The 26,643-nt window shown below is 43.9% G+C and overlaps 1 protein-coding gene across 2 annotated transcripts in view; it reads right to left on the bottom strand.

Moving 5' to 3' along the window:
• GLIS3 (GLIS family zinc finger 3) overlaps positions 1 to 26,643 on the bottom strand; it is a 438,140-nt gene that overhangs the window by 228,111 nt on the left and 183,386 nt on the right. The window lies entirely within an intron of this gene.

The raw sequence follows: 26,643 nt of genomic DNA, 5'->3' as shown, positions 1-26,643 counted from the left end.
TGCAGCTTTAGTTAGAATCAAGTTCACCAGAGGCTTCTCTAAGGGTGGGATCGGGCCTCTCTTTTAGCAGGAGTTGAGACCTGAGCGCTGATGAGATCCCAGAGATCCCTCTGCTTTACAGCCAAAGGCCCGTGGGCAAGACCCAGGGGTGGTACAGGCTTGTTCGTGCCTGGGGATCCTTGGCTTTCTAAACACCAGCCAACACACAGCCACCCAAAGTTAGTTAAAAGGTGGGCTCGTTTCTTCTCACTCTGCTTGTGACAGATTCATGCTCTTCCTACCACGCTGCCAGGGATGAAAGCAGCCCTGAGTTTCTTCTCTCCTAGGAAGGGCTTGTCACTTTCTGAAATTTAATTTATGTATATTTCTTTGTGTCCTTGGCTCTCTGGCTGGTTTAAAAACATGTGTGATTGTGTTGCTTGTTCTCATTGTTAGAGTAGATGTGAAGGCCTCTTGCAATTTTCTACATAGGAACCAGAACCCTCCTCTTACTCTTAAGGTCACGTTGAATTCTAGATGCATCCTTCCTCCCGGGCCCTTAGGCTCCTGGCCAACCTGGCCAACTCCTCTGAGCCCGTCTGACAGCCTCCCCCAACCTCCAACAGCACACACCAGACACTTGGCTGAAGATGTCCCAGCCAAGCCCCAGCTTGGAAATTCCAGCCTACCCGAACCTCTCACTTACTTCATTCTGTTCTCAGCTCTCTAGGACTAAGTGCCTATACTCAGTCTCTCATTTCTGTCTCTACTTCAATTTACCAGCTTAACAAGCATTGTCTTTTCAACTGCGAACCTGGTTCCCGATTCTCTTCCCAGCCAACCTTTCTTACCACCTTGGGTAATGGTCCCTCTCTGTCGGATCTAATGCTTGGTCCTTCCACCTGGGGGTGCTCCCTCCCAGCTCACTGATAGGTGGCATTTGGACAGTATTCCCTTTCTCCTCCATAAGTGAACCAGCTTTTGCCCTGGCATCAAGTCTCAACCTGCCAACAGATGCCAATTCTTACACCCCACCCCACCCCTGCCTATGGGTTTTCCCAACTCCGACCCTGCCTGACAGTCCCTACTTTCTGGCCTACCCCCTGCATGCCTCAGATACAGTTTCTACCCCAGTCTTCAGGTTCAGTGAGACAAGCACACCTCCCTGCTCAGCTGTTAGCATCCCACTGCAATATAAGAAGAGTTTGGAAAATAAGGACGACTTTCCATTCCAGACTTGGAAACTCATGTGAATAGCCACAGAATGGTTTCATTGGACCCTTTAATGTCTTAGAGTTAATTGTAGTAAAGACTGAACTACACAGCATATATGTCAGCAAAGTTTAGTGTCATCATGAGACGCCAGCAATGCTTTCGGAAGCCTCGTATATGCACGACAGTCAGTAAAATAACTGAATTATCAAAAGCACCAGGAAAGCCAACATCGTGCTATCCTAGAACGGTTTTCTAGAGGAAGAAAGCAACATGTTATTCTTTCTATAAGCCTGTCTATGCAATTCTATGAGGAATTATGTGCAATTCTATGAAGAATCATGCTAGACAGCCACAAGTGAGAGCTAATTATACTAGAAATCTGCCACCGCACATTTCAGTTGGGTTTCTCGGAGATCGGGGTATCCCGAGACAGACGCCTCTGCCGGGGACAGCTGAGCTGCCTGCATGCAGGTGTGACCACAGGGGCACGGGAAGTGGAGAAGGCCACCGGGTCCGATCCGTGCTTCGCCGGCTCTGAGGCTGTCCCGGCACCTGTCCCTGACACCACTTCATGCCACAATACGCAGGTTGAGTTCCTTCCCTGCCTTCCCACACTAAGTCGCCAGGCTGGGAAAATTACTGTCTGCACAGGACTGTGTATTCTTTGATCCAAAGGAACTCAACAAATGTAGTCATAGGAAAATGACGCATGGCCCCGTGGCTGAGTGAACACACCTTAATTTAGGAGACAAAGAAAAGGCAGCTCAAAATGAAAATCTCCATGATGTTGGAGGAGGTGTTCCTTGAGGAGTCCTCACTAGCTTCCTCACACTGGAACCCCAGCCAGAGCGGGAGAGCTGTGAGAGGGCAAGGATGTGTTCCCAACTTGTTTTGCTTCTGTGCCCGTTCCTGCCACCGAGAGGGCCTACTTTCATCATTAAAAATCCCAAGGCAGGGCACCTGGGTGGCTCAGTTTGTTAAGTGTCTGCCTTCGGCTCAGGTTACGATCCTGGAGTCCCAGGAGTGAGTCCCACATTGGGCTCCCTGCTCAGCGGGGAGTCTGCTTCTCCCTCTGACCCTGCCCCCTCTCGTGCTCTCTCTCTCTCAAATAAATAAATAAGATCTTTAAATAAATAAATAAATAAATAAATAAAAATCCCAAGGCAGAGATGGAATGAATCCTGGCTTAAGGTTAAGAAGACTTGGGGTCTAGTCTTAACTAGTTCACTTATCTGCCCTGTGACCTCGGTTGTGCCATTTATCTAATCGGAACCTGTTGCACCCCCATAAAGTAGGGTCATAACAACTCCTCTGCCTGCCCCCACCCCTGCTGGGAAGATTAATTTAGCTGGCGTATGTTAAGAATTCTACGCATACAGTAAGTCCAGTGTACAAGTGACACAAATTCTTATTGTTGTTATGTTGACTAAGCACTTGGAATAAACTCATTTACGTCACTTGAATCCTTATCTCACCAGATTAATATACTGATGATTAATAAACCGAGTTCCATTTCTGCAAAAAACAACGCACAAAGAAAAAAAATTATTTCTGAGCCAACACCATCTTAGGTCTGTCTAGGAATGTGATATGTGTGTTTTACAATATTCCCAGGAGCAAAATGTATGAGCCCGGTTGTTTCTTATTCTAACTTATACTTCTTTTTTATTCCCTACTCAGTGAAATTCTAAATTCTTATAAAACATGTAATACAATGGATAACTCAGCGTGGAAGAGACTTTTAGAAGTATGTAACAAATTATAGTAGAAAGAGGGGGGATATACTTGACCTGTTCAAGCAGGAAAGCATAATATTATTGAAAACCAAATCCTACCACCACAAATGGTTTACTCCAGGAATGAACGATGATTAAACATCTGGAAATCTAGTCATGTAATTCAGTACATTAACAGAGTCAGAAATCCAACCAGATGATTGTCTCAGTAGAGGTTAAAAAAGCTCTTGGTAAGATTCAACCCCAGTTCATGATTAAAAAAAAAAAAAAATTCTAAAAATGGCATTGTATCAAAAGCATATTCAATGAAATCAGAAGCAAGACAAGCATATTTGCTATGACCTCACCACTAAGAACTCAACCATGTATCAAAGATCTTGAATAAGGCAACTAAACAAGAAAACAAAAGAGGTGCAAACATTAAAAAGCAATACCTAGGAAAATCAACTGAAAAGAAATATTAAGGCAAATAAGGCAATAGATTGGTCAGCACCAGGTGATCACAGAAAAACTTTTCTACTCACAACCAACCAATTAGAAGGTGAAAGTATTCAGAATATGTGTGTGTGTCCAATTTCCAGTAATAAACCTACTGATAGAAATGAAACAAATATGTAAAGAAAGTCATAAAAATTTAATGCAGTACATAAAGGGAAGACATAAACAGGTAAAATATCAGAAACTGGATGGGGAGACTCAATATTATTCTGTGAAAGGAATATGGTTCCTATCAAAATCACAAGATTTTTTATGGAACTTATCAAACTGACTCTGCAGCCCATTAAAACTGAAAAAAAAAAATCTGTAGGATCAACAAAATTTTGAAAAAGTCTAATAAGGAGAAAAAAAACACCTTGTCCAAATGTCAAAACATATTTTAAAACTGTAAGACATTTCTTATAAACTCTGAAATGTAGAGACTCAATAATTGACAAATAAGCCACTGAAACAGAAGAGAAAACCAAATAATAGAATAAAGCAAAAATCAGAATATAGTTTATGCTAAAGGTAGCATATTATCTCAGTAGGAAAAGAACAGACTTTATTAAATGATGCCAAGTCAACTGACATTTATTGAAGAAAAAAATAGATTTGTACCTTGCATGATACATAGAAATAAATTCTACAAAAAATAAAGAGACAAAACTGAGGAGAAAAATTAAACAAGTATTAGAAGAACACACCAGAGAATTCTTTTAATATTAGGATAAGGAAGGCCTTCTTAAATAAGATAAAAATCCACAAACAGTATAAGTGATTGAAGGATATGACTATCAAAAATTTAAAGCTTTTATTCAACAAAGCACAGAGATATTACTTACATAAAATTTATACATTAGTTCAAGGTTTTCCTTGACTATCATATTTTCTGCACTACTAATTTGTATTTCAGAAAATTTATCTATTTGGATTTATAATATGGGTGATGCAAGATCTACATCCACTTAGCTCATCCCCTTCCTACCAGTCCTCTGTTCCAGACCCTCCGCTTAGAGATGTATAAAAATTAACTGAAGTCAGAAAGGCAACTACTTAATTCCCATTTCATTTCCATTTCGAAACTGAAGACTAATTTAGAAGAAAAAAAAAAACAGCAAGAGAGCATGCAGTCCCGTTAACTGGGTCCCAGTATCCTGGTGCAGATGGGTCCTAATCCCCCCAGGAGCTGTATTTGTGGAAGTGATTGGTGGTGCACCCCTACCCGTTGTCTAGGAGCAGAGAAGAGACACCTGAGGATTAAAACTGGTACGGTTCCTAATTTTTTAGTAAAGGAAAAAAGTTTGATTCTAGAAATTACAAAAAGGCAATGGATTTAATCCCAACAAAATGTAGAGCTAGCTCTTCTTCCTTCTATAGGTCTGGATTTCTGTTTTCTCCCAGAAGTCCCCCAGCCTTGGAGTTTGCAAACCAGCCCTTCCCACGGACAGAGGTTTTCTCTGACTCACAGGGTCCAGCTGGACTGGCAACACAGCCCAGACAGAAAATGGAAACATCGGGAGATACTGGACAAAGGATGGGTCAAGGGCAAGTGGAATGGCTTATTTTTTAAGTATTGTAATGTTTATTTTATTTCCACACGCTATATAAAGCCCTTCACTTTATTTTACTGCTTTTGAATCTTTTCATACCAATACTGTACAACAGCCAAAGTGAGAAATTTTCTGTCACTTTTTAAAATTTCATATCAAATTTGTTTGTTTTATACAATTTCCTAACTCCTCTGCTTTAATGTATTAAGTAACACAAATGTCATGTTCTGCCAATTAGTAAATGGGCTTACTAAAATAGAAAACTCTCTGTATTAACCTTATATATTTCCTGCAGGCCAGAAAAAAATGAAGTAGCAGAACCCAAATGTTTCTAAATCCACAAGTCAGTGTGATGCTAATTAACTAAACTGACAAGCACAGAATATTCCAGGTGAAGAGTTCTATTTAAGATGCTAGGTGGGCTACTCTGTATGTATAGATGGCACTCATAAAAATTAAACAGTTAGAGCGTGCAGTTTATTTTTAGCCCTGAGATGGCATCATACAGTTCTAAATTCAGTTAGAAAGGGCATAGAAAATACAGACTAAGAAGACTGGACTTTTTAATATAAAGTTAAAACAAGTATAGGAAAACAGATCTGTGGTACATTTAGAAATGAGACTTTCTGGTGTATTAAGTACACACATATAACTCTGCCTCCTAACACAGTATCATTAACCTGAAGAATATAAAAAACAGGAAAAGTTAAGTCCTTTAAGGAAGTTAGAAAGGGTAACTTCATACACCAGAACTTTCAAGCATTTCTATTTCATAAAAGAGCAAATAGCACTTGTCTGTGGGGAAGGCTGACCATATATGCAGATTCCAGGTACAGGAGCGCAAGAGCCTCCAGCAGAAGCTCGTTAATGCCCATAACTGCGGGGCAGTTGGGAACCTCTACGAGCCCCCAGCAGGATTTCTAGAAGCATCCAGGCAGGGAGGCCCCTGGCTGGGAAACCCTCTGGAGTGTGCGCTCCCAGTCTGCCCCTGATACTGACCGTCTGCACCATGTGCCCTTGAGCAAGGGCCCCTGTCCCGGCCACCCCTGGGTAGTCAAACGAGAATGAAAAAGAAATTCATCAGCACAAAGCTGAAGGTCCTTGCCACCAACACTGTGGCTCTAGCTCTCTCCCTGCTACTCCAGTCTGCTGGATTTCTGACCCGGTGAGAGAGAACAATACTAAAACTATGCCTTCCTTCTTTTATCTGGTCCTCAGAGAGCTCATCTGTGCCAGTTATCAATTTACTGACTGTCGACTCCAAATCTACCTTTCTCTGCTCTGCTTTGTGCCACCAGGGCTGGACCCTGTAAATTTCTCCTTTGCCAGCCGGTGTAATGTTAGGCTTTGCCAACAGAAAAAGCTAGGGGGGAGCACAGTGGAAGAAGGGGCTTCCCTTTCTAGTTCCGGTGGGCTTCTCCAGCTTCTAGCGCACTGCAGCCACGTGTGGGAGGCCCAATGGGACAGATTTTCCAGGGAGTTTCTCCAGGACTCCAGCGTGCATCACTCTATTGACCAGCCCGGCCCTCTGGCACGATGGGGGACTTCCTGTTCAACAGCTGGGACCAGCTGGTTTTCCAGCAGGGGCTTCATGTGGAACAGCTCTGGCCGGCCAGCTCCCCAGTGAGCTCGTCTACCACAGGCAGCAGCCAACCCAGCCTTCCCCATGAGGTCTAATTCTCAACCTCTGTGGGGCAGGAGAGGATCCCTCTTCCGAATTCTTAGTTCCTTACTCGCCCAGTCCCTCGGCCCTAGATGAGAGGACCACTCCCTGCATTTGCCATTCACCTGTTCCTTAGAATCCTCTTTTACCCTTTTTAGTACTTAACACTTTTGACCGGTTAATAATACTTTACGTTAAATTATCTCTATTCAAATTCCTGGTGAGGTTTGTCTCCTGGTGAACCCTGCCCGCACTTTATTTTGCATGAACACAGCAGCTCCTTTATAGCACTGAACAGTGAGGGAAAGAGCACAGAACACAGGAAAAGATGGTTTTTAAAAAAATGCTTTTAAGAAGATGTTGTCAAAAGAAGAAAGTAGCCGTGAAGGATCAGAGTCAAAGCATGCCTATGAAATAGTTTTACTTCAAGAGCCAGGAGAATATTTTTGAGAATTTCCAATGTGTCTTTTCAACAAGATTCAAGTAGGCACTTTACGTATGAAACTGTAGAGCAAAGGCTCAGGAAGAGAGAGCTGCTAAGAACAGTACAGGGATGGAGGGGTGCCTGGGTGGCTCAGTCGTTAAGCGTCTGCCTTCGGCTCAGGTCATGATCTCAGGGTCCTGGGATCGAGCCCTGCATTGGCGTCCCCACTCAGTGGAGAGTCTTCTCCCTCTTCCTCTCCCTCTGCCCCTCCCCTGCTCTTGCTCGCTCTCTCTCAAATAAATATATAAATAAATAAATAAATAAATAAATAAATAAATAAATAAATAAATAAAATCTTAAAAAAAGAGATACTAGTACAGAGATGGAAAACAGACTTGCCAAACTTAAAGTCACAATTAAGACAGAGAATAGCAGATTGGATTCCAGGAGAGAAAACAAACTAATAATGTTTCGTTTCGAGGAAAAAGAACCCCAACAACATAAGCATCAAAGCAAGAAAAAAAACAGTACTAGCAAAGATAGATTGATCCCAGACTTCTCCTCCACAATACTAAAACTGGAAATAAAGTGAAGCAACAACCACTGAGCTTTGAAAGAAAAAGATTATGATATAATCATTCAAGATCCTGTAAAGTCATCACTCCTGAGTAAAGATAACAGGAAAAAACCTCAGAGTGTTTGAAGTCAGAAAGCATTATGTTACATATTCTTCCTGAAAACAGTTCTCAAAATACCACCAGCTGGTAAATAAAGGACTCAAAATGAAAAGCTCAAAAATGGATAAGTCTTGGCATGAAAGGGCTGGTCATAAGCACGAGCACCGAAACTAAATGTTCCATAATTAAAATTAAATGTCATTTATAAGATTATACAAATGTAAAGCCAGTTCTTAAAATTGTTTTTGAATTAAAAATGCAAAATGTAACAAAAATACTAATTTCCAAATTATCATAACGATCGAATTCTAAATTTCCAGTTGCAGGGAAGTTGTTCAAAAGATGCTATATTTCTTACCTTATACAAGTGGAGAAAATCAACAGAGTATTTTATTCATGGTTTTGGTGACTGGAGAAAAATCTGTACACTATTTAATTATAAATGAATCTTAACCTAAAAACAGGATTTATAACTTCCAAATCACAAAAGAAAAAACAGAGAAGAAATATGTGTGTGTGTGTATACATATAAAAAATAAAAAAGACTAATGTGATATCCAAAAAATGTTAAGTGTTTGAGTGGTGAATTTACAATTTTTCCTCCTTTGTATTTTTCTGTACTTTCCAATTTGTTTACAATGACCAAGTCTAATCCGCATAATCAGAAACAAAATAATAAATACTGGAGAAAATCCTGCGCCTCAGAGAGCAAGGATTTCAAGAGACAGTCCCATCTGTCACGAATTGCAGTCAGGCAGGCTACGTGCTTTACAGCTGCTGCCGTGAGATCCAGAAGGAAACAGAACAGTCACACGGAGGAGTCTTGAAAGAGAGTGCTGTCGAGGGAGTGTTTTCTTCCTTGCCTACAGGTTTTTGGGGGTTTTTGCTGTGTGTGTGTGTGTGTGTGTGTGTGTGTGTGTGTGTGTGTGAAATATGTCCTTTCCACTTCTCCCCTCCATGCAGATTTGACCAATAAATCAGGTCTGACCATTGATTAAAGAATATCAGAATAAGGGATTTTAGAAATCATCTATAATCCGACCCCCTCTGTCTCACTCATAGAGAACTAAGGCCCAGAAAAATAAATGACTTGTTCAGGTCCGGCCAATGAGTTAGTTCCAATAAACGTATGGGATTAGCAGAAATACTATAAAACTCATAGTTTTATGAAGCCTTGAGGGCCTCGGATAAGGCTCAATAAAAATGCCTTGTTGAATATGTAGGAATTGCTGAGCAGAGTAGATCTCTAAGATACTGGCCAGCTCTAAAACTTTATGGTTGAGGAATTAATTGGCTACCCCGTCTTCCAGATTTTGAGACTTGCAGGTTGCTCCTTTGGGCCCCCTTTCAGCCTCCGGACCTAAAACCATTGGGAGAGGCTCCCCGGCTGGTAGCTAAGCTTTTGGATCAGCTCCTCAGTCATTCTAAACCCCAGGCTCATAAACTTTCCAGTTGCTATGCCCAGGGGAGGGCAGGATTAGAGATAAGATATCTGCATATAAAAATCATTAATAGATTGAAATGTGCATGGATCTGCAAGCACACTGAAGGCCATGTCCCTGAGCGCGTAACAGTCCATGGTGGTGTTCACAGATACTTACTGTCTGAAAAACCCAAAGTTTCTTGCTCACCTGTCAAATACTAAGCTATTTTTTCCCCAGAACATCAAAAGGTTTTTGTTTTGTTTTTTTTTTAACTGAATGCCTACTTGAGATTGAGGCAGAAAGTATCTTGCAATGAAAGCGTCTGTGGAGGGGTGCTTTTTGGTCTACGGTGCATACTTACAGGGAAATTAAGCCATTAAATTTACTCAAGAGCCTTTTACAGCTGTTTTGCTATTTTGCCAAAGCTCTTTTATGAAAGATTTGGGAATCGTTCTAAAATACCACAGTGGATTTTAAAAGACAAGCCAACCCCAAGGACACTATGCCTTTTCCAGTGAGCAGTGGAACTCTGAACGTTCCCATCTGGGAGGGGAAGCCCGTGGGTGACAGGAAGAGAAGCTCTGGACATGCTCCAGCCGTGTGTGACAACATCCCTGTCGCATCCAGGCAGGGACAGGCAGCCATTTCAGCCACTGTCCTGCTGGTCCAGGCTGCATGTGTCTGTAATCAAGATACTCAAGTGATTCCGTGAGACTCAAAATGTTATATATACACACACACCAATACACACCATAGTACTGTGTATGTACACACAGTTTACATACTGGACCTTGATTCTGTCCTTACTATCTCTGCTGAGTTGAGATTTCATAGCTGAGACAGCTGTAGAGAAAAGTGCTTCAGATTCTTCAGTTAGCTAACCCCCTCATTATACGAAGATTCTATACAGATCTGTGCTGAATTCCTCTCTCTTGAGTGTAACAATTTAATGGATAATGACTCAGGATAAGTTCAGATCTGCTCCAGGGAAGAATAATGAACAAACTGAAAAATAAGGACTATTTCTTGGGAAATTCTGTTTGTTAAATAAGATCTCTCAGATACCAAGGACTATGTTCCCCAGACACAAGGCTGTCTCTCTAAACCCTCTGGGACCAAAAAAGACCCTAAAGGAGAGGTGGTGGTAACTCTGTGTGTGTGTGTGTGTGTGTGTGTACGTGCTCACCCACTCAGGTGAAAGAGTTTGGGTGGAGTTTTTACTCTGAAGCAAATATTTAAATTCTTGTACCCCAAAGCAAGTAATCATCACTCAAATATTTAAACAATGAAGTAATCAACTAATTAATCTGGTGCCAGTGAGTCTCCAATAATTTACTAGGAAGCTTTTCACAGCTCCTTTATGGGCCAGCCAGAGAAGCCCTGCTAAGATAGGGAAGAGCCTCACAACATGGCGGCAAGGTTCACCCCCGCCCTTTATGGATCTATACTTTAGCACTCAGAGATATGAACATGTACACTCACAGGGAACAGCAATCTTTGTCATTATTTTTTCTTTTCACGACTGGGATCTTTTTTCTTCCCTTAAAACTGGCTTGTGATGCTTTGACCAATATTATGCAAAGAGATCTGTAAGGCCTTTCAATTTCAAAGCATGCTAATACACCAAAAGCTCCCACTCAGGAATTAGCAATCGTCACAAAGCATTCCTTGAATTTCAATCAGGAGACAATGCATCACACGGAGGCAAGGGCTTCAAATGCCTATGGGTACATTTCAAAGGTACCATGTGATGGGAAATATTCATGGCAGATATCTATGTAACCACAGGGCCAATGTGAATAAGGAAAGTCATAAGTACATCTTTAATCAAAATCCTGCAGTTTTTCTTTCTTCAAGGTACAGAAGAACCCCTTAAACAGTAGTATCAGTTAACTGTCCTCAAACCAAACCATACTAGCTTTGCCAACAACACCGGTGCTGGGGTGTTAGAATGGATTAGAATAAGGGTTTGAAATGAGCTATTCCTCATTTATCCATGACCCTGAAGTCTCCACCAAAGTTTGCTTCCTATCTTGGACCTTACATTGTGACTTTTGGAATATATGGGTATCTACAAAGTGTTAAGGAACAGAGGACTATGCAAAAAGCCTAAGAGACAGATGCCAATATGGTTCCTTTTAGAATCCCTTACTACATATCTGCTCCCGGGACAGCTAGAGCCGATAAAATTCACTCTTTTGTCATACTCCTTGGAACCCAGAATTTCTAATTTGGCATTTTTATTCCTTGGCAAAATTACTAAGGTGGCTTTATAATTTCTAAAGTTCTCTCTTAAACATATCTTTTTTAAAAGTCATCCTGGGAGTTTCATAAAAGCCACACGAACTCATCCATCTCAGACAAAGAGGTAATACAAGATCAAGAAACACAGCTGAAGAGGAAAAGCAATGGGTAACATTCACCTGCCTTGGTAACATCCCTTTAGCCAGGGAATGAAGTCAACAGCCCTTGCAACATAAAGGATGGAGCTCAATATATACCCACCTGCTAGGTCATCTTATTGTCTCAGATGCTAGAGAAGGCCAGGCAGGGCTGTGCAGGATGCCTTCTCTAATCATGGAAATAGTCCCCTCATCCTTTACTTCCTGTTCTGAGCCTCTCTCAGTGCTTCTTTACTCCACTGACTGCTTTTAAGCTACTCATCTTCTCTATTAGAGTTCACCTTGAGCATAATACTCAGCCTTGACTATTTTCTGAACCTGGGCTCACACACAACTCAGATCCCTCAAAGATGGACCCTCTGTGCTATTCACAACCACTGCAAGGTTTGGGCTATTTTGAAAAGAGACAAGCTATGAAGCCTTCAGGTGGTAAGTGTACAAGGACTGACATACAATGTTCCCATGTGGAGAGCGAGTACAGTTTCATGGTGGGTCCCTTCTGCCACGACAGTTGAGTCAGTATCTTCAATCCATCAATAACATTTGGGCAATAATGGGTTAACTTTCAGGGAGCAGAAAGAGTTTTCTATAAAACTTAGAGGGATATTTTAAATAGCTATTACTGAGCTATCAAGATTTAGTTCCTATGTATGAAATACATTCACTGTAAATAATACATGACATTTTTTTCTCTTTACAATCTACTGAGAAGTCTAGCCAAGCATGAACTTTTTTTTATGACCTCCTGCTTATTACAGAGATTTCCACACATTACAGAGAACGGGCTTCCTAGACAGGACTGTGCCCTCTTGTTGTTATATTATTGTGCTGTTGTTATGACTGTTTAGTTTCTTTCTTCTATAAAAGTGAATTCAAAAGGAGAGCCTTGTGATGTACATGAGCAGCCTAACGAAGCCACACTCAACATCTCATAATTCACATGGAGCCGCCAAATAGAACTGAAAGCCCAAATTAGTAGTAAAATAACTCTTAAATAAAAGCATATGCTTTAGCCATAGAGCATGATGTGTGTAGTCATGGTCCTTTTTCGCTTGGGTTTATTGCTTTGTTTTTTCTAATATTGGCCCCTTAAGTAAGTACCTCTCTCTCTCTCTTTTAAATGGCTGCCAATCTCAAATTGGAAACCAGCTTTATAGCCTTGCAACCACCACATTTGTGTGCACACCTGTCCCTCTAATACCCACCACCTGACTTCTATAGCACAGCGGGGACAGAAACACATGTGTCTGCAACGATTTACAAGAATGATCGCTACAGCTGGGCTTGCGTGAGAGCAGCGATGGGTAACATTCAGCTGAATACAGGACGCCTAAAGCGGCGGTTCTCAAGCCTCAGCATACTCCCAAATCACCTGCGGATTTGTTACACCTTCCGACTGTCAGGTCTCACCTCACAAGATTCGGACGCAGAACATCTGGGAGGGGGCCCAGAATTTTGAGTAAGCACCCCGGTCGGTCATTCTAAAGTGTTCATGGGCGACCATACCTTGCGGCTCACTGGTAAGAGGACCCTGCATCTGCACTCCCCGGCTTAAAGAGCTGATAGACAGACTCCCATGGTGTGACCACCAGGGCAAACTGGCTGGCAAATGCAATATACGGCCACAAAGGCAAACTCGGGATGGTCCCTGCTGGGTAACACACTAACGCACACTTCCCAACCACGACCGAGACAGACCAGCTACGGGGTGACATAACACGGTAGCTGGTTGAGAGCCAGACTGCCTGTTGCTCCAGCAAGGACTTAACTCCTCTCTACTTCAGCTTCTCATTCTCTGAAGTGGGAATAGTAACAAGCATCGGCCTTCAAGAATTAATGAGGAGTTTCAATAAATAACATGAAAAGTACATAGAGCAGCACCTGACATAGAGGAGGTGCTTAGTGGTTGGTGTGTGTGTGTGTGTGCGTGTGCACGTGTGTATGTGATGCGTGTGTGTGTGTGGTGTGCGTGTGTGCGTGTGCACGTGCATGTGTGTGTGCGTGTGTGATGCGTGTGTGTGATGCGTGTGCGCGTGTGCATGTGTGTGATGCATGTGTGTGCGTGTGGTGTGCGTGTGCGCATCCGTGTGTGCGTGTGTGTGTGTCTGATGTGGTTAAGGACAGAATACCTGCTCAGAGCAGTTACTGACAAAGTAACTCGTACAATCCCATTATACAAACTGAGAGCCAAGGTACAGGTTTCCAGTTTTATTTACCTAAATCTGCATGCAGAGTGCGCTGCAATCATTTCCCCCTGCTCTCTGGCATTTCTGTGTTTTCACTTCTCTTCCAGCTGGCTGGTTCCTCCTTCCTCCTCAACCCCCAGGGGTTAGAGTCTTCTTGCTAATTTACCCGTCAAGCTATGCCCAGGCTGGGGATGGTCAATGTTGTGAACCAGGAAGTCTCCAGAGGAGCATTTCAAGGTGGGTCCCCAAACCCTGCTGAGATTTCAGGCTGAAATAGTGTACTACCGAAGCCGAGTTTGGTACCCTCATCATCTGGGCTTTGTCTCAGAAATTCTAGGAATCTGGTTGTCTCTTCTGAACACTTATTTTCTTACCCTTTTGTGGCTCATAGACCTCTGAACACACTCATGTACTCCTCCTCACAGTGCTTTCCAGAAGGCTGATGTTGCCAAACCCCACAATCCTGAGAGACTCAGCCACATCCCTGTTCTCCATCTCTTTTCAGTTGTCAGTCTCTAAACTCCCACCCTCCTTTGTCAGATTTGGAGGTTCTACCCAACTGGACTATATTCTCTCGTGGCTCTATATCTTATAACGTGATTCCTTATTACAACATAGATTTGTTTTGTTTTCCCTATTCCATTAATTTGGAAATGCCATCACCATGAAGAGCCATGTTTGGGGCTCCATCCCTGCAGCAAGAGCTCTTCTTAGACGGCATTTCTTTAAGTCATCAACACAGGACCCAGTTATATTTCAGGCACCTGGTCTCAGCCGCCTATGTCACCTACAAAGCAACCATGACCTCAGTAAATGGGATTTTGCCTCCACTGGACATCAGGCATTTTCAGCAAACCACAGAACCTACAGCTAAAGCCAATCTAAGAGGATCATCTGCTGCAATCTTCTGGATTTTCCAGAGACAGAAACGTAAGTTCTTGTTTAAGAGACTTGCTCAAAGTCTCCTATAGTCAAGGGACAGCTTACAGTCACCTGGTTGCCCCAGCAATCTTCCCACCAATGCAATTTCCCAGTGAAGATATAAAAGACATATTTATGAAAAAATGTGACACACCATGAGGATGACAGACGATACATCAGATCCGTTCCCATGATGATCCATTCTCAGCACTAATTAATTTTTGCCTTAGTACAAAAGGAAATATACTTTAATTGTAAAATATGTTTAAAATAAAAATAAACAGAAAGAAAAAAATTTAAACTGTCCACTGTATCTCCACCTAAAAATAACCAATCATACATTGGACAGTTGGCATATATCATCCCAATGTTGTTTTTCTAACATGGACGTATGTAGTATGTACAACAGTGAAATGACGCAGGGGCGCCTGGGTGGCTCAGTCGTTAAGCGTCTGCCTTCGGCTCAGGTCATGATCCTGGGGTCCTGGGATTGAGCCCCGCATCTGGCTCCCTGCTCAGCGGGAAGCCTGCTTCTCCCTCTCCCGCTCCCCCTGCTTGTGTTCCCTCTCTTGCTGTGTCTCTCTCTGTCAAATAAATAAATAAAATCTTTAAAAAAAAAAAACTGAAACAATGCCGTGTGCACCATTTTATGACCTGCCTCTTTTACCTAAAAACAGAACACGGCTTTCTTTTCATACTGTTAAACTTTCTTCTTCATCATCATCTATACTACCTGCCAAGTACTCCATAGTACAACCAATCTCCTCTTCTTGAACATTTCTGGTCTCTCCAAAATTTTTAAAAATTATCAGCAACTTTGAAATTAATACCCTTCTAGCTAAATTTCTATGCAGACCATGAAAAATTCATAAGGATAAATTTCTAGAGTTGGAACTGCTAAGACAAAAAGTATGCGCGGGGCGCCTGGGTGGCTCAGTCGTTGAGCGTCTGCCTTCTGCTCAGGTCGTGATCCCAGGGTCCTGGGGTCGAGGCTCGGCGGGAAGCCTGCTTCTCCCTCTCCCACTCCCCCTGCTTGTGTTCCTGCTCTCGCTATCTCTCTGTCAAATAAATAAATAAAAATCTTTAAAAAAAAAAAAGTATGCGCACTGTTGAGGCTTTCGGTAGGTGCCGACAAATTGAGAACTATATTTAAAAGAGACACTAACAAACTGGAAGGTGTAGAGGATGACAACCAAAATGTCTATTCAACATGTCATCGAGGCAGCCTGAAGGGACTGGGTGTGCCTGGCAAACTTAGGCAGGAAGATAAATTCCCTCCAAAGGGAAAGGACTTTTGTTTTCCTGTCTGCTTCTGTGTTTCTCATTTAAAGCTGACTCAACAATGTCAGGGGACACCGCGGGGGAAAGGGAGTCCCTGTGTTGGATGCAGAGCAGCTGCATCTCAGCTTTGTGATGCTGGGGCTGGGGCTGGGCGGCCACATTCTTCCTGTGCCAGGGGGCAAGGGGGCTCCCTACTGGCCTCTGCCCGCAGGGAGCACGAGAGGAAAGCCACAAGAGGGAGCAAGGCTGGCTCCTTCCACGTTCTTCTGTTCCTTTCAGCATCACCCCAGGGATGGTCCCCCATCTTGGCAGCAGCAAGGATTCCGCTTTGTTGTTTTCCGTCGCTCTGAGACCCGGCCTCATCGGCACAGCTCCCTCCTCAGAGACCTGCTTCCTAGCTCCCTGGGACCCTTTTCTGAGCTCCTAAGTTTTCATAATTCTGACCTCTTCTCCTCGTTCCCATCTCAAGGGGTGACTGCTGCTTCCTCCCCGTCTTTACCTTCCCGTTGTTCTAATACCTAGTTAGCAATTCTCTATACTGGAGTCTCTCTGTTAAAATGACTGGCGGGATTCTGGTGTCTTTAGTGGACCCTGGCTGATACGGTTCCCTATCACTGGAGCTGGTAAACTGAGAAGGAGTAACCTCATGTCCAGGATATTATAAATGAAATTCCTGGACTAAGAGGAAGTTAAGCCAGGTCAGTAGTCTTAAAAGCATTTTTGTCAGTGTAATCCTTTTCACAAATATAATCTTGTGCCCAACTCAATGTGTAATATATAAAAGCAGAGGTGCTTTGGCTGAAACGGGAGTATGGAGCATCCTGCCCCTTACTTGCATGCCCCCACTCCACCAGCAGCTTCTACAAAGCCCTGTTCCTTCCTGCCCTGCCCCATCCTTCTGTGGAACTCTTGGGTTCTTCGGTAGAGCCCAGTCTGGCAACCACTAATCCACACAACCTGAGTCCCTTTCCAAATCTCATGATTCTGTAACTATGCAATTCTTGCATGATCCAAGGCTCTCGGGACATCTACGTGGCCCCAATAACAGTTCAAGTGAAACAGAAGATCTCGGCCACCGAGTGCCTGATAAACACCTGGCTGTCCCATCTAAGGCCCCCTCTTTTGACCACAACCAAGAGATCCTTTCCAGCCAGGCTGGGGTAATATGGTGCAGAAACCATTATTACTGAGTCACTGCCATGCCTGCTGTTAAGAATAGGTCACCGTTTTTCATTATGAGCCTCCTTCTTCCACAGGTTTCTAACATGATTTTAAAAATCTGCTCTAGCTTAGTTTGGCAGGAAAGTTCTTGGCTCCAGGTTGTACTTTCTTTCAGTGAAGCTACTAAAAGTGTGTTTAGCTACTTTAGAGCTCAGAGAGAGCACTGAAAGTCCCGAATAAGAGAAATCTGAAGTTTGAAATGCCCCATATCCCCCTCAAAATCTATTAAGCTTCCATTTCTTTAAAAAAAAAAATCCAGGCTATCTGCTGAAAATGTAGCCTTTTGTTTTCAATTGTTAAACTGAACCAGGTCTTTGTGATACTCAAACTGTTCAAACATAAAAGATTTTGATGCAAACAAGATATTTCATATTAAAGGTGGTTTTCCTGCATCCATCTTCCACTATAGTTTGGTTTTAGCTTATGTCTTTACCTCCTTTGATCCCCCCCAGAATAGGGTCACATGGCTTTTGAAACAAATTCCAAACTGTAAATTCTGCATAGGTGATATTTATAATCTGCAAATACTTTTTCCTTATATCTTCTCTACTACTGTCAACAGAGGTGTTGAGTGTTAAGTATCAGAATTATTCCCTCTTCACAGAAGAAAAGATCAAAGCTCAAAGAGCTTGACTTGCTTAAAATCCCGGTCAAAGCCAGACTAGGAAGTAGGTCGCCTCGATGCCTGCCCTGGGCTTGCTCGGAAAGGGATGCTGCTTTCCTAAATGCCGCAGCACGAGCAAACCATAGTGAAGACAGAGAAAAGAGTAAGCGACCCGATCCAGGAACGTCTGAAAACTGGGGCAACCTGTTGCACTGATGGGGTTTCCCTCTCCAGGGAAGTTCCTCCAGCCAGCGGAGGCCCAGGGAGTTCCAGAGTCTTCCCTCTGCTCCCCTCCTCTGGGGATACACACTTCAGGTCACGACCAGGAAAATACCTTTATCCCCATGCGTGTCCTCGGTGCTGGGAAGGGCGTGGGCTCTGCAGAAATCCAGAGAAAGGTGGACCGAAATCCTAGCTTTAGCACTCACAACCAGGGGCAGCCTCCAGTTCTACCTCTGACAGACAGATGAAAACAAGAAACAAGAAACAAACAAAACAAACAAACAAACAAAAACCAACCCACTACCTCAAAAGGTTTCTGTGATCAGTAAAAATACCCAATACACTGGGATGCCTGGCTGGCTCAGTCGGTTAAGTGTCCAACTCTTTGGCTCAGGTCATGATACCAGGGTCATGAGATTGAGCCTCATGTTGGGTTCTGTTCTGAGTGTGGAGCCTGCTTAAGATTCTCTCTCTTCCTCTCCTTCTGCCCCTCTCCCCCAGCTCATTTGCTCTCTCTCTCTAAATTAATCAATTAAATAAAAACACCCAACACACAAGAGAAATTCAATAAATTGTAGCTGCTGATAAGCAAACATAAACACTGCCTCCCCCCAAAAAACTTAAAAAAGGAAAGAGAAGGAAAAAAAAAGGGTAGGTATTCAACAGATAGCTATTGATAAAAGAGGGGACACTATGAATACATTCCTCCCTAAAAGATGAAAAATATGCAGTCATTTAAGACTACAAACAAGGATCTGTGTGGAAAATACCACTGGAAAAGTGTGCAGGAATCTGCGGGCTCGTAAGACCCAGTGACTCTGGGTATGCCGGGCCACTGTGCAAACTGGCTTTATGGTTCAGCCAGTGACTGTGGGCTGTGATTCCCGAACCATCCGAGCCTTTCTTCTGATTCCAAGATGCGTCACCTGTTAGTTTACGTGTTTATTTTTCCAATATCCTTGCATTCCTGAGCATTTCCTGAACATATACCACATGTCAGGCATCATGCTGGGCACTGGGGATACAGAAGAAAGTAAACCAGGGCTCAGCCCATGGTAAGCTGTGAGGCATTCACCTCAAATACACAATCTGAGGGGCCTCCAAGTTGGTAATCAACAGAAATAACATTCTGATGCAGTACCTTCATTAATCAACATCAATCTAAAAAAAGTCCACGACCAGCAAAATCTCAAAACTTTAAATAAAGACAAGATCATGAACAGGGCTGTGTTGAGGCATACTAGAGCCGAAGTAAAAGGGAAAACCAGTAACGCTGACCTGGTCCTATTTTAAATTTTTATATTTTATCCATCATGAGTTTTTTTGGGGTATTAAGATTAATCACTTCAAATATTACACTAAAATATTATTTATCTGGATTAATGGGCTTTTGGCATCCCCTCAGATTGCTGACTCTAATCTTGGTCCTAAATGGGACACCTCTTATAGTTAGCTGAAACCTGAAATCCCCCCGAGTCACCACGGGAAGCAATCCAAAGGCATTAAAGATCTACCATGGATACTGAATATCCAGGCTGAGAAAGATCAAGTGAGGAGCAGGCGGCACAAGGCTGGTCGGGAGTGACGCCCAAAACCAGGCCTTCCGTTGGATCTTCTTTGTGCTTCACCGTGCAGCCTTCAGGCCTCTTTCACCCCTTAACAGTGTGAGGTGGTTCTGTTCGCCATTCATAGCCCCTGGACACACACAGTCCCACACACCAACCAGGTTTCTGCAGGCAGGGTTTCCACTCTGCGGCTCACTGTCCCAGCCTTGCCCGGCTGGCTCTTGGTCGTGATGGTCGAGTCTGCTCCAAGACTGAGTGACCGCCACGCTTCCCTGAGCTGTGCCTGGGTCACACAATGGGCTTCATACTCAATGCGGTCCACACATTCAAATCCCAACACAGCACTGAGGATTGCCATGCTGTGTGGGAACACGACTGCCAGACACAATAGCACAGACATGACCCGCTTGATTTCTTCTCAAAATACTCTAAAGCATCCAGTTCCTCTCTCCCAGGCTTCCCCAGGCTTTGCCCATTCTGTCCTTACCACAGTCAACTCTTTCTACTCTGCAGCATGTTACTGCTGTAAGTAAGTGAGCCCATGATGGCAGAGGCCATCAGCTGTTAACGAAATCAGACTACACTCCCCAGCCTCCCTTGCACCTACACTGGACCATGTGCCTCGTTTTTTAGCCAATGAGGTGTGAACAGTAGGAACTTGTCCATTTTCAGACTTCCATGTGTAATCCTCTTTTTCTTTGTTCCCCATCTGGCTAAATGGAGAGAGAACACTGTAGACTTCCAGAATAATGGAGCCGAGGTGGATAGAGCATGGGTCCCTGGATGCATGTACGGAGAGCCCCCAACCAGATAGAAATAAACTTTGACTGCAAATTAAAAATAAGCTCAATGACATTTGGAGGTCTGTTATAGCAACTAGCCTATCCTGATTAATATCTTCCCCAACTAGACTATAAACTCCTCACTGGCTGGCTCTGTATCTGATGTGTCTCTGTATTCTCAACAGTGAGAGCACACAGTAGGTGTGCAATACAATCCTGTAGTAATTAGGCACCTCTATTTCCCTCTTGAAGCTATTATAAAAAAGTACGTCCACCACCATTACCAGTAGAATAACTAATCACGAATTGCTCTCCATCTCTTTATACTAAAAATGAAGGCAAAATATTCCTAGAAACCCATGTTAATTATGATCGCTAAATAGAATGATTCATGCTTCTTAAATGCCACTTCAGAATCAGCTAATAATCTAAATATAAACAAACATACAAAGGCAGAGGATGGAGTCAGAATGGGAGCCCCAGACACATCCTTGAGTTTTCCCCTGCAAAGATTTCTAATGCACTATAGTGTCTTAGGATATGTTTCTGCTCTGTGCATATCACAGTTGACATCTTGTCAAAACCAAGGGAAATAATTGCATCCCCGAGTAAGAGTATCATGCAGGCAGCAATTTCAATGTGGCACTGCTTATCAGCACCGATTTACTAACATCTTACTACATAGAACCGTACGTGGCACTGCTTATCAGCACCGATTTACTAACATCTTACTACACAGAACCGTACGTGGCACTGCTTATCAGCACCGATTCACTAACATCTTACTACACAGAACCGTACGTGGTAGGAGAAAAACTTATACATCCTTACCAAGGTTTAGGCATAAAAACAAAACCTGTTATGCTTCCAATTCAAAAGAAGAAAGAACAAAGGAAAAGGGAATAACATAAGAAGCTGTGTTTCTTCCTCTTAGAAATAAACTTTTAAAGAAATCTAAGGCCTAGTCTGCTCACCTCCATTTGAGATCGGGTGGACAAGACATAAGCCAGTCTGCTCAGGTCTTGAGGGAGAAGAAAAACAACCTATCTTATGAGGTTATTAAGCTAACACCTCAGCAAGCCGCAGGCATGCTACTCATTTATTACACAAAACCGAAATCTTCTGACAGTCCATAATTATGTGCTGAGAACTCTAATGAGTAACTCTGCATCAGAAGGATTCACAAAACTTTGATCAGTGTCCCGAGAGACAGCGGGTCAAGATGAACCTTGAAATCTGATTAACATCACCTATTCCCAACCAGCATTCTAAAAACACTCTTTTTAAGCTCTCCATTCTTCACCTGGATATTTTGAAAACATAAGTTTGTCTAACATCCTAGAGCAATTATAAAATATAGTATAAAAAGTCACTTTTGGAACACACTTAAGATAGAGTTTATCTAGAGTTACACTGTAGGGCTCGATGCTATATTATATTAGATGGGTAACTGGCTATCATTTTGTATCTTCTGCCAAGCAACCAAGATTTTAGGAGACCTGGGCTTGAAGTGGTGATGTGTTTATTTTTATTTTTTTTTTTTTTAAGTAGGCTCCATGCTGAGCACAGAGCTCCGTGTGGAGCTCAGCACAGGGCCTGAACCCACGACCCCGAGATCAAGACCTGAGCTGAGATCAAGAGTCAGATGTCCAAACTGACTGAGCCACCCAGGCGCCCGTGAAGTGGTGATGTGTTTAAAATGGGCCATCTATACACCTTTTTCTCTTTTCCCTTTGGTTTTAAGACTTATGAAGTAGGGGGGCGCCTGGGTGGCTCAGTTGGTTAAGCGACTGCCTTCGGCTCAGGTCATGATCCTGGAGTCCCGGGATCGAGTCCCGCATCGGGCTCCCTGCTCGGCAGGGAGTCTGCTTCTCCCTCTGACCCTCCTCCCTCTCATGCTCTCTGTCTCTCATTCTCTCTCTCTCAAATAAATAAATAAAATCTTTAAAAAAAAAAAAAAAAGACATATGAAGTAGGGAACAGAAATCTGATTTAACTAAGAAGCTAAATCATCTGGAGAAGGAATAAAACACAAGCTGCTGGTTTCATCAACAATTTGGTTCAAATGAGGGGGATGTGTGTGTGTGTGTGTGTGCGCACACGTGTGTGAAAAATGAAAACATAACTGCCCTCTGGTCCCTCTTAGTAGGTTAGAGAAGGAATGCCAAAAACATAATGAAACAAACCAAATACCACATGCCACCACCCCGAATGACTGCATGCAAGGCAGCCATCACTCATCTACCCCACTCCTTCCCACCGAGCCCCGCAGTCTGTAATCCTTACTGCAGCCCTCTCGGCACCGGCCACCTGACCCGTGGAATTGAGGCACTAAAGTGAAATCCAGTTTCCAGCTCTGAGTCTGTCCGATTACTAATGAATGTTTGAAACCGATAGGACATCAGACTTGCTCAACTCCCCCATTTACAGGTAAAGAAAATGAGCAAGGGAGATGTTAATTGACTTTTCAAAGGCCAAACAGCCAATCCACAGGGATTTTTTAATTGAAATCTTCAGATTTTTAAAATAACTCTTTCTTGGTATGATTTATGCCATTGAAGACATATACACCAAGGTTCAGGAGTAAAGGGTTTTTAAGCAAACTATTTCAGTGTGTTCTATAAACCGAGCCAAACAAACAAACAAACAAAAATCCGCTGCAGAAAGTGTAAGGAGAGCTGTAAAATCACTCTCAACCTTGAAATTTATGCAAGATGATCAGCCAAGCTTCCTATAGACCATGTCTCCTTTATCATTTGCCTACATCAACAATGTCTGGTATCACTTGCTAATTCAGGCCAGAATAAAAGACGATCCATGTAGAAATTACCTCTAGAGAAGGAAACCTGCCTCTGCTGGACCCTTCTGGGCTCACAGCATTTACCCCCCAGTCACATCTGATTGCCTGCCTCTCTTCAGGGGGTCGAGGTGGAGCCACTGGGGCTCAGTGGCTATTCAAAGTCTGAGGTCAGGTTTTTCAGAACAAAACAAAAGTTTTCCAGTCCCAGTTTAATAATGATTATTCTGTGTTTTTGGCTTAGTAGCATTAAAAACCCAGCAAGGAGTCCTCTGGGAGAGAGAAAAGGACTATGAAGCCCTCCAAACCTCTGATCTATCTTCCTTCTTTCTCTCTGACACACGCGTGCATGTGCACGCGCACGCGCACACACACGTGCACACACACTTTCTCCCCCTCTATTCCAAGAGGAGCCCCTCCCTCCTCATACTGAGAGAAACCCCTGGAATACCCTCCATCCTGGGGTTCTCTAAGCATGAAGAACCCTTGGGAGCAATGCATGTGCAAGAAGAGTTTGGAAAAGAGTGTCAAACTGCTCGTGCTATAAAGCCAAAAGCCTCCGGCAGGTTCTCCGTGGTGGAGGAGAAACAGCCACGGGGAAGGACTTCACACAAGGAGACGAGGAGGAGCAGCTGGGGAGGAGGTGGAAGTGGGTGACAAAGACATGGAGCCAGAAACAGAGCTGTGAGGAAGAAGGGGGAAAAAAGGCTGAGCAGCCGAAAGCTGGTGGTTAAAATAACTCGTGGTAACAGAGTGTTCTTTGTTACCACACACTGCTCTTTGTTATCACACATTACAGAAAGTTATAAACAACAGAAGCATGCCATACACTAAAGCTGCTTTTCAAGCTCCGGGCTCTGGTGACCTAACAAAGTCCCTGGCTTCCCCCTTGTGTGGACGGATGCTCTTTCCAGAACACCACGTCAGGACTGCGGCCATTAACCTCTCCATCCCCACCGACACGCAGGAACCCTCTCCACTGTGTGGCATCGCGCTCCTTGCTGAGGTGCCTTTTGCGTTCACATTGATGTGGGTCGGGAAGATGCCGGCAGGGCTGGCCCCAGCTGCGAGGAAAAGTGACCGTCGGGTTCTACAGGCAGAGGGACGCAAAACTTTTCTGAGGGGATTAAAAAAGCCCAGAGAAAATGATCTCACTTGGGTTTATGCATAAAATTAGACACTCCACGGCAGCAAGCAAACAGCTTGCCTGTGAAAGCAGTGGACAGACACAGCCCAGTCCGGCGCTAGGAACGGACGCCCCGTGGCGGCTCTGAAGAACCGCCTCCCTCCCGCTGCCCTGATCACCATCTCTCCTCACTGCCATCCTTCCCTCCCACACGTGGCCTCTCGACTCCCAAGCGCGGGGGCACCGAGGGGCATTCTGGGGGAGGAGAGACGGTACACAGCCCTACTTCTCCCCTGCCGCCACACGCCCGCCAGCGGAGCCGGGCAGGTCACCTCTGCCCGCTCCGAGGCCTTCCCGTCGGACCTCTCCTCCTCACCACGCCAGTCAGCTCTGCCCTCAGGGGCCAACACGGACGTTCTCCCTGCCCGAGCTCTCTCTCAGCCTCCCCTCCAGCTGACTTCTCCCTGCCCGAGCTCTCTCTCAGCCTCCCCTCCAGCTGCCCTCGCAGTGGGCACACACTAAGGAGCCCTTCCTCCTCACTCGGACCCCCCCAGGCTGTGCGACTCTAGACGGCCTAATCAATCACTTTTCCTCTACCACACAGGGCTTTTTAGGTGCCCGCTATTTAAGAGGTGATGGTTTCTCAGGGTTGCCTTTTCTTCCTAGTTCTTCCTCCGCATCCTGAGAATGCTCGGTTTCTCCCTAGACCGCTGGCAAAGACCATACACAAAGGCTAACTCATCTACGAGTGCCCCTTAGCAGGAGCCCAGATCCTGAGCTGGGAGCATGCCTGATCCGTTCCTGTTATCCTCAAAGCCCATCATCTGTCCTTCTGGGAGATCTCAGATCTGTTTTCTCGTCATCCTCACTGCCGCCTTCTCGTTTCATCCTGGCCAGGGTATAGCCAGAGTTATAACCTAACTGATCCCCACACTTCTACCTCCTCCCCTGTCCGTTCCAGCCTTCAGAGGACCACCAAAATGATCCTTCTGAAAGACAGTTACGCCTCATATCCTAACCATGACCGTAGCCCTTCAGCCACTTTCCTTTGCCCTTGCACGGATGATGTCCAAATCTTGCAGGATGAGAAATTCGGTGCCCCTAATAATTTGGCCACAACCTCCAGACATATCTACCACTGCACATATCCTACACCCTAGCCCTACTGATAGACTCAACATATATATTCAGTCTTCTCTTTCTCTGAGTATGTGGTTCTATTGGCCAAGGACTTACTTGCCTCTCCCTCAGCCCAGGGAAACCCGCATCCCCTAGTGCTAGCTAGAGGATCGTGATCTCCGTGAAGCAACCTGGCGCCACTGTAGGGTGGTGAGTCCTTATTCCCTCCCTGAGTTATCAGAACACTTACCCCTTATCTCTATCGTATCACTGAACATGTTATAGCCCAAGTCCTATCTCTATGTGTACCAGACTGTGAATGTTTCAGAGACCAGAGTCCTAGTCTTGGTATTCCCAGTACTTAACACAGCACCTGGCACATTTGTGGAATGTTTACTACACTGGGTTGAAGGCAATGAAATTTCAAAAGAACCGATCAGCAACACATCTTTCACAATTAATCACACATGGGGAATTGTGAAAAGTGGGTGTCTCTAGAGAGAAAAAGTGATGGAATGTGTCAGGAGACAGACTTACTTTTAATGCATATCCTTTTAATGAGTTTTAGGGGTTTTACCACCTATGTGCACTATTTTTTAACACAGTCTGAGGAGGTGCCTGGCACTGTGCATAGTGGGGATTTTAGGCATTGTGGAAACAACTTTACTAACCAAAGAAATTCATGAACTTGGGGAACTTGGGGTAACTTCTGTGTAGATTACCCTATTTTCCCGTCAACTCCCACAGAGCTGTGCTGTTCTTAGTCGCTGCATTCTGTACAGTGCTAACAGGATGATTTACGGACACGTCCTCCCTGCCGGGTCACGAGCCCTGGGGAGGCAGGGATTCTCCACTCCTCACCTTCACAGCCCCTACAAGCATCCAGTGTAGTGCTCTGCACACACTTGGCTGGCAGTTTGTAACTGTTTAATTTAATTGGACTGACCATGAAAATATGGCAAAGTTTCAAATTTTAAAAAAAAGCAGTAATTATACTAGTTTGCTGCTAATAATCCATGTTAAGTGGAGGAAAGGAAGAGAAAACCTAAAATATTGCTAAGAGGTAACAGTGAAAATATTAGTTTTTTACGGTCAGATTGAGTACAGAGCTAGAATAGCTGTAAAAACATAACATACTTTGATATTTTGCCATTCCTTGTTTAGGTTGTAGATTCACATATATTATTCCTTCTACACTTATCCTGGCAAAACGAGCATTGTCCTTTCATGTGAGAGCCCTGAATATATATGCACAGCCACCACTCTATG

The sequence above is a fragment of the Phoca vitulina genome, unplaced genomic scaffold (assembly GCF_004348235.1).
Source record: "Phoca vitulina isolate PV1807 unplaced genomic scaffold, GSC_HSeal_1.0 scaffold37, whole genome shotgun sequence".
In the NCBI taxonomy this organism is placed as follows: domain Eukaryota; kingdom Metazoa; phylum Chordata; class Mammalia; order Carnivora; family Phocidae; genus Phoca; species Phoca vitulina.
The sequence above is the reverse complement of the archived record's forward strand: the minus strand, read 5'-3'. Positions and strand labels throughout refer to the sequence as shown.